Genomic DNA, 8,422 nt, shown 5'->3' with positions numbered 1-8,422 from the left:
TGCAAACCCAATCCTTTGAATGAAAAGCTGATAGAGTATCAAATTAGATAAGCACAAGGTAAACTCAATGCTTGTTCGATGCCAACTCACGTTTTCTAAGACATGCTTCAAACATGGTGCATGTTCTCCTTTGTTAATGTTAATGGCACATTAGACATCAGTCGGAGTTTAACTTTATGTTACACAAGCACAATCAAGCTCACTTTCTAACCATTTATGTATGTTTAATATTAGTTTATTATCAATCATACATAAACATCAATATTTCCTGGCCAAGTCTCTTTTTCTGCAATGGGATTTCGTTTGCCTGGTCTTCGAAGGTGCACTGATGTTGCAAAGGGTCATCTTGCTGTTTATGTAGGAGATAGCCTTTTTGGACATCCATTTCCTTGGTAGATGCTTGACTTGCACCATATGATGACCGTCTAATACCAGGTAAGCGAAAACCCATCTTTGTTTTGTTTCTTTAGGCACTGACAGAATAATCTCAAAAAAGTAGTAGAAGAAAGAAGTTAACTTGAATTCTGATGCTTCAATATAGAAATGTTTCATGTTGCTTGTAAACTCAATGACAGTTACATATAGACAGTGGAAGGAAACCATTCACTACCGAAGTGGATGGTGAATGGGTTATTCAACGGAATTTAGAGAGAGACAGAGCTCATTAATGATCACATGGCACTATCTTGAAGACTTTCATTGAGGATTACATAAAAGTCTTCATCACAGTCCAACGCTTGCAAACATTATGAATATAATTAATAATCTGTGATCAAAACATGTTTTAGACTGAGATAAATTATTAGCATATGCATTTCTTCATTTTGACTTCAAACGTAGGCTGGTTGATGAATATGCAAATTTTGAATTAATTGGCACGCCACATTGAATTTTCATCTTAATCCTTTCACGTTGATAGTTGAACATTATGGCCTGGTTTTGACTTTCTCTTCCAAAGCCTTTACCCAGCACCAGTTTCAAACTCTGAGTTCCAATTTGGGTTTGTTTAACATCTATCTCCCTTTTGCAAAGGAAAAAAAAAACTATTTCCCAACTTGAGGGGTGTATTACAATTTGTTACTCAGTTAACATATATTATGATGTAAGTTTCATTGTAAGTAGATTCTTTTCATTCATTCATCATCGATTCAGCTAAGAGAGATTGCAGAGAACATTACTCATGCTCGCAGTTGATAATTTTGAGTTTTTAATTGGTGACGGTCTTGATCTGCGCATAGAGACCTGTTTACGAAGTTAATAGATTCATCGCATACATAGTGGCTTGCTATTCATGTGGTAAATGTGCTAAAGATACAATTATAATGTGAGAGTGCCGCCACATTGTTGAACTTGAATCTCACCATAAAATATGGCTTGATAAATTACAGTTGATAAATTACAGTTAATAAATTACAGTTAGAGAAAAGAGAAGAATCAAATTTTGTTACAATATCCATGAACTTTAGTCCAACGATTGAGCCAAACATTTAACTAATCACCATGACAGTAAAAAATTAAAACTATGTAGTTTTCTGTTAACCGCAAGAAAATCTATAGACATGGATACTCATGTGAATGCTGTAAGAAAAACCTTTTGCTATATACTAGTAGGTCAGTGAAATTCAAGAGAAAAACCCAGCTTGATTCTTACTTGCAGCACTAGCGCGTTCCTTTTAGTTATAATTAGTAAGCAGGGAAAACTAAAAATTGCTTCTTAGTTACTTTTTTTTTTCAAGGAATCACCAGTTTAGTAATTCATGAATATAAGAACAGAGCCAGTTGAGTTGTTGAAACATTGTGCCATTATGATTAAAAAATATAAAAGAGAGTAAATTAATGTTATTGAGTATGTTCAATCATACCCAATAATTGAAAAGGAAAATATTTACAAGTATAAATGTTGCCTATTGTACAAAATGTCACTATTATTCCATTCTTCTGCAGTTTTAGATTTATAGCCCATTGAAGTGAGAAGTAATATGCAAGAAAACATTTTCTGCGCAAGGAATTGTGAGGCCACCCATTGGATGATCATATCCGAATTCTTCCTCTGCTTGACTCAACAAATCTTGGAATGAAGGTTGGTTCAAGTATGACATGGAGATCACAAACCGCTTCATTTCCTCTCCAACGTACACTGCAAGATACCCTTTTGGTACATTTGCGATTTTTGATGGTGTTTGGCTACTGTTAAATGAAGCCCGTCTAATAGCAGCAGGTAAACGAAAGCCCATTTTAAATGTGTCAAAGAACAAAGTAAAGCTCTCAAATTCAAGAAAACTGTATGTATCTTTTGATCTTGCGAATGACTTGTGGTTTCTATGAAGGAAAATAGCGTATTTATAGTCTTCAAGAGTTTATTGAAATCCAATTTTTTTGAGAAATAATTGTTAAAGAATGGGGTCCATGAGATGAGAGATCATATGGTATTTTCCTGGATGTCTCTTTATATTAAGGATCAACAACTTCAATAAGAGTGTTAATATAATATGCCCCACCTTCTAAATGAAAGGCTAATAGATTACCCTCTTGGAAGTCAAATGTGATGGCTCGGTTAAACTTAATGCTTGGTTTATGCATACTCATATTTTTGTAGACATCCATTAGACATGTCACATGTTTTCTCCGTATTGTTAACGCGGCTCAATGCTGACATATAGCTAGATACCACAATTCTATTGTAGTAATTATAAGGTAGATAATGGGTTGTTGGCTACAAATCATAAATGTTAGGAAGCAACAGAGAACCTTGATCTCAGGCTTGGTCGTTACTCATGGTTACCAGAAGATTTTTTTTTTTGACTCATGGTTACCGAAAGATAGCAAGTGGATTACAATCCAGAAGAAAGTAATTTAAGTTTTGACCCAAACTAGTAGTACAAAAATACACTATTCTGAAAATTGAATTTCAACAGTCCTATATGTATATAATTGCAGTTTTTTGAAGAAAGTCCAGCAACAACTGCTTTGCCAAGATTTTAAGGTGGATTATACCTCAACTTAAAATTGTGTCGATTGATGACCTTTTTTTACTGCATAAAAGAATGATTAGCTTGTTGAACCTTGATTGATGAAAATCTGTTAACAATTGAGGGGAACAATGAAGTTGTTGTATTTTAATGTTGCGTAACTTTTTTGGTTTCCTCTAGATAAGTTGGTAAGAGATAAGATATAGAGTCATGAATAAAAGGCCAACAGGAAACAGCAGGCTAAGCAAGAGATCATGGCCTAGTTTAGAATTTAGATTAGTTTCTAGCTTTTAGGAACTTTCCAATCTTCAATTGAGATGACTATTTGGTTCTTATCAAACAAAAAACAAACTTTTAAATGGTATTAAATGCTTTTTATATTCTTAATATATATATATATATATAAATATTTTCTTTCAATAAAAAATCAAAATGAAATGAATATTGGGTTTTCTCATAGGTGAATGCTTCATCTTACAAAACCAGTCCTCCTCTGCATGGCTATCAATACTTGAGTTTATAATATCTATATTGACTTGAAATTCATGTTTTACTGCTGTTCTATTTGTAGATTATGGCTGGACACAGAATTGGCAATGGAAGACTATTCATAATTGTGTCAAGAATTTGAAAAACATGAACTCTATATTATTTGATGGGTTTAGCTTCTGTTTTAGGTGCTAATAAGTTTAATTGTGTTTATAGTGCTAATACATGCTCTGTGCAGACACTGTTTAGTCATGGAATTCAACTCCTTAAACATGTGAACTGCAAATTTTTGTTGTCTAGTCACTCTCTTTACCAAATGCAGGGAGATTATGACAATCTTTTGATTAGGAAAATACATAATATACATTTTTATGAATAGTGGAGGAAGCTGCTAGGAACTCAGTAAAGGGTTGCCGCTAAATGCGTGCTTTCTGACAACAACTTCAAACGACAAGTCCATGTGAAGAGCACAGGAAGTCCTTGTGATTGTGGTCTCCACCACCTTCTTCAAATACCACAAGAAAAATAAATGTACAAATTAATTGGTGACTAAGGTGTTGATTTATGTGATCAGTTATCGGTCTATTCCTTTCTTCATTTGTATTTCACTTCTACCGACTTGCTTCTAGAATTCTATCATGAGCCAATCAAGTTGAGAATATTTATAGATTAAAGAAAGTTTTTTCTTTCAAGATTTATTTGTTTGAGTTTTGTTGTGTGGCCTCATAAGATATCCAAAAGAATTACCAGGCATGCATTACCACATATATTATGTGATAGACAATTTCCTTAAAATTGGTGCATGGCTTGTGTTTGTGCATAAAATGCAAGTTTTTGAGATGAAAATAAAATAACAAATAAATTTGCAAGAATATAGTTTTGCAAGGTTCTCATTTCAGATTTCCACTTAAGAGGAAACATAAAAAATAGAAGAAAAAAAGTCCTGATATACAAAAGTTGTCTCAACTAGTCAATCCTATTGTGTTATGTTATCATTCATATGACTTTTTTGCAGTATGAATTAGTTACAATTTGTTCAATCGAGAAGTTGTTTGTAAGAAGACATCTTCCTTGCAGGGAATTGTGAGGCCACCCATTGGATGACAGTAACCGAACTCCTCTTCAGCTTGGCTCAACAATTCTTGAAATGAAGGTTGGTTCAAGAATGAAACTGGAATCAAGAACCTCTTCATTTCCTCTCCAACATATACCGCAAGGTAGCCTTTTGGGACTTCTGTTTCCTTGATAGATGCTTGACTTGCACTAAATGATGATCGTCTAATACCAGGTAAGCGAAAACCCATTCTTGTTTTATTTTTTTTCGACAAAATGATGTGAAAGAAGTAGTAGAAGAAAGAATTGAACTTGAATTCTTATGCTTCAAGGTAAGAATGATATGTGTTGCTTGTAAACCCAATGATGGGTATATATATAGATTTTGGGAACCAATTGTATGGTGGATGAGTTATTCAATGGGGTTTAGTGAGAGACAAGGCTCATTAATTATCACATGGCACTGTCTTGGAAGTTTTCACTGAGAATTAGCCTTCTGAAAGAGACCTGCTTCACAAGATTCAGACAAGATCTAAGCTTATCAAGTATTATTATTGTCCTTGTTTCTATAGGATAACTTGTAGCTATTATTACTGGTTGGAATCCAATCAATAAACCATGAAATCTACTTGGAAGCTGTTGTTATTGATAAATTCCTGCCACAATTTTGAACTTCAATCTAACTGTAAAATTTTGCTAATACATGTAATTGGACAAAAGAGAAGGACCATTAAATTTTGTTACAGTATACAATTATTAATTAACTATGGCCGCTTAGTACTTGAGTCAAACATTTGACTAATCACTAATTAGGACAGTATTTTGGATGCATCATTCAAACTTGTCACTAATTAGGACAACTAAAATGATTAGAAACCAAAAGTGAAAAAAATGGGAACGAACCCAAAAAAAAAACATGAGATATAATTAATGGTACCAATGCATGCATATTCCGAATTTGTCTTTTAAGAGTTTCCCATCAACTGCATGTTGAGCAAAGCTTTTAGCACTTATAGTACAATCAATAAACAATGGAATCTACGTGGAAACTGTTGCAACTTTGAGTGGGTATTATATAGTATTATATACCTCACTTTAAACACCAATGTTATGTTACACCATTGAAAACGTTCTAAATTATGATTATAATTTCATTCATTCAATTCATCAACTATAAATTCATTTAATGTATCCACCATATACAATAACAATGTTAATAGATTGGATCTAATCCAATCATTTAAAATTATGGATAAACATCCATCCAGTTTTTTTTTAAAATCTAATAAATGACATATTTTTGTTATGCTATTCAATAGATTATGTTTATTTTAAAATACATACTTTAAAAACATATTATAATATTTATTTCAAAAATTTATTTATAGAAATAATATTATAAATAACACAAAAAACAATAATTTTCTTTTGAAAAAATATCACATTGTCCATTCGATTCTTACCATCAACAAAATAATAATCATATTAACAATACTAATTATTAACTATTGTAAAATCTAAAAATTCAATATTTTCATTTTCTTTCGATCTTTCTCTTCTAATCACATTATCAACATTTTATATCTATATCTTATAACAAATCACATCTATTATATTACTATTTTTCAATCTCTTTGTTTTCGAATTCTTTCCCTTTTAAAGGACGTCTTGGGTGAATGAATATCGAAAAATAAATTTTCTAATAAAAATGACTAAGATGATAGACTATGAAAAAGCTAAAAGTGTATTGAAAAAGAAAAATATATGATATACACTTAAACACTTTTTAGATATTTTGAGAGATATCAATAAAGATGTTGATGTAATAAATATAATACATAGGTAATGTGAGAGTAAAAAAGAGACATAAATAAATTGAGGTGATAAAAATGTATAAAAATTAAGTGTTTGAATATAATGTTTGATTGAAAAAAAGGCAATGTACAGCGACTTTAAACTAAACTAAAATATGAGTCTGAACTTCTTTGGTTATTTTATCTGAAACTTAACTCACTGAGAATGAGAGGGAAATGCATCTTCGTCGCTTCCTCCCAGTGAAGTGAGTGTTGAGAATTAGCATTTGCATGTTATGTTTGCTTGCAATTAGTCCCACATCGAATACATTTATCCCTTTTTCCGTATTTATATAACGCAGGTTAACCATGGAGTTTGTCCCTTCGGGGACATCCGATAAAATTGGAACGATACAGAGAAGATTAGCATGGCCCCTGCGCAAGGATGACACGCACAAATCGAGAAATGGTCCAAATTTTTTTGAGGTTTTTTTTTCCTTCATTTTCTTTCTCTCGTTTTCTCCTTTCACATTTGTTTCCTTTTTCTGCATTTCGTTTTCCGTTGTCCAATTACTGTTTCCCGTTCCTTTTCTCTTGATTTCGCGTTTTTGTTCTGCATTCCTTTCAGCTTCGTTTTGAAATTGGGGGTGTCTCCTTTACATTGTAAAGATACATAATTTACGAGGACACAGCTGATTTCTTAAGTGAGTGGTTGGCTGTATCTAGAGAAATCCCGGACAACTCTCTAATTTATTTTTTTATGATCCTAAATGTATTGTTAAATTCTTGTTCTCTTTTTTTTTTTTTTTTTAAATAGTTAAATTCTTGTTCTGATTTGGTTATAGATATATGCAAAATTTTATTCTATCATTATTATGCATAGTTTCATTTCACTCTTCCGTCTATTAAAATGGTATATGTACCATATAGTTTTGAATTCAATTTTCTGATCAAGGGGTAATTGCAATTATTTTTAATAAGTCTTTGTTGGTCTTTAAGTTAATTTCTGAAATCTTGGCAAACTACTTGAAATATTTGGGAGTTCCAATTACAATTGGAGTTAATTAATCCAAGAATAGTAGACACATTCAACATGGCCATCAACTGAATACAAAAAGTGGCAAAATAGCTTAGATTCTTGATTTCAATTTTGTATTGCCATCACTATGCAATTTACAAAATGTTATAAAGATAAATCTTTCCCTCTTAAGAGGAAACATCAAAATGGAAAATGAAATTCCTGCTGTACAAAGTTTGTCTTGACTAACTAGTCAATCCTACTGTGCTATGTTATCATTTAGAGGAGTTCTTGCTGTGTGGATTAGCTACAGTCTGTTCAAGTGAGAAGTTGTATGTAAGAACACATCTTGCTTGCAGGGAATTGTGAGGCCACCCATTGGATGACAGTATCCAAACTCTTCTTCAGCTTGGCTTAACAATTCTTGAAATGAAGGTTGGTTCAAGAATGAAACTGGAATCAAGAACCTCTTCATTTCCTCTCCAACATACACCGCAAGATAGCCTTTTGTGACTTCTACTTCCTTGTTTGATGTTTGACTTGTACTAAATGATGATCGTCTAATACCAGGTAAGCGAAAACTCATTTTGTTTCTTCACACACTGAACGATAGAATAATCTCAAAGAAGTAGTAGAAGAAAGAAGGTAACTTGAATTATGATGCTTTATTGTAGGAATGGTTTGTGTTGCTTGTTTAATGGAAAATATATATATAGATGGTGGAAACCATTATCTACCTAATTCGATGGTGAATGAGTTATGTTTTGATTGGGTGTAGTAAGAAACATGACTCATTAATGATCAAATGGCACTGTTTTGAAGGATTTCGTTAAGGATTACACAGAATGTGAGATTGCACGTCCTTCATTTTGGAAGATAAGCCTTTGAAAGTGACCTGTGTTTCCCTAATTCACGTGTTGTGTAGACAGCTCTAAACATATCACTTATTTTGTTCTTGTTTTAATAAGACATGTGTTGATATTAGTACAATTGAAATCCAATCAATAAACCATGAAATCTTCTTCGAAATTATTGTTCAATTTGGGTGTTCATGAGATGAGAGATCACATGGTGTTGTCTAGATGCCTCTATCAAGGATC

The 8,422-nt window shown here is 32.4% G+C and overlaps 1 long non-coding RNA gene and 1 other non-coding gene across 7 annotated transcripts in view; both read left to right on the top strand.

Moving 5' to 3' along the window:
- The window catches only part of LOC113786732 (uncharacterized), a 23,568-nt gene that overhangs the window by 1,818 nt on the left and 13,328 nt on the right, over positions 1-8,422 (top strand). The window contains exons 1-7 of one of the 6 annotated variants that reach the window (XR_012163245.1): positions 10-58; positions 362-435; positions 1,945-2,218; positions 3,838-4,012; positions 4,536-6,570; positions 6,667-6,790; positions 6,933-7,892. This is a non-coding gene — a long non-coding RNA (uncharacterized lncRNA). Of the gene's footprint in view, positions 1-9; positions 59-361; positions 436-575; positions 2,219-3,837; positions 4,110-4,535; positions 6,571-6,666; positions 6,791-6,932; positions 7,893-8,422 lie in introns of those variants that run through there. The other 5 variants (XR_012163243.1, XR_012163241.1, XR_003473028.2 and 2 more) reach the window with 5 other exon arrangements.
- Positions 6,683-6,785, top strand: LOC105852184 (U6 spliceosomal RNA). The gene has a single exon (XR_003473183.1). It is a non-coding gene; the product is annotated as a U6 spliceosomal RNA (small nuclear RNA).

This window comes from Cicer arietinum, chromosome 5 (assembly GCF_000331145.2).
Source record: "Cicer arietinum cultivar CDC Frontier isolate Library 1 chromosome 5, Cicar.CDCFrontier_v2.0, whole genome shotgun sequence".
NCBI lineage: Eukaryota > Viridiplantae > Streptophyta > Magnoliopsida > Fabales > Fabaceae > Cicer > Cicer arietinum.
This window is presented reverse-complemented; position numbering and strand designations above follow the sequence as displayed.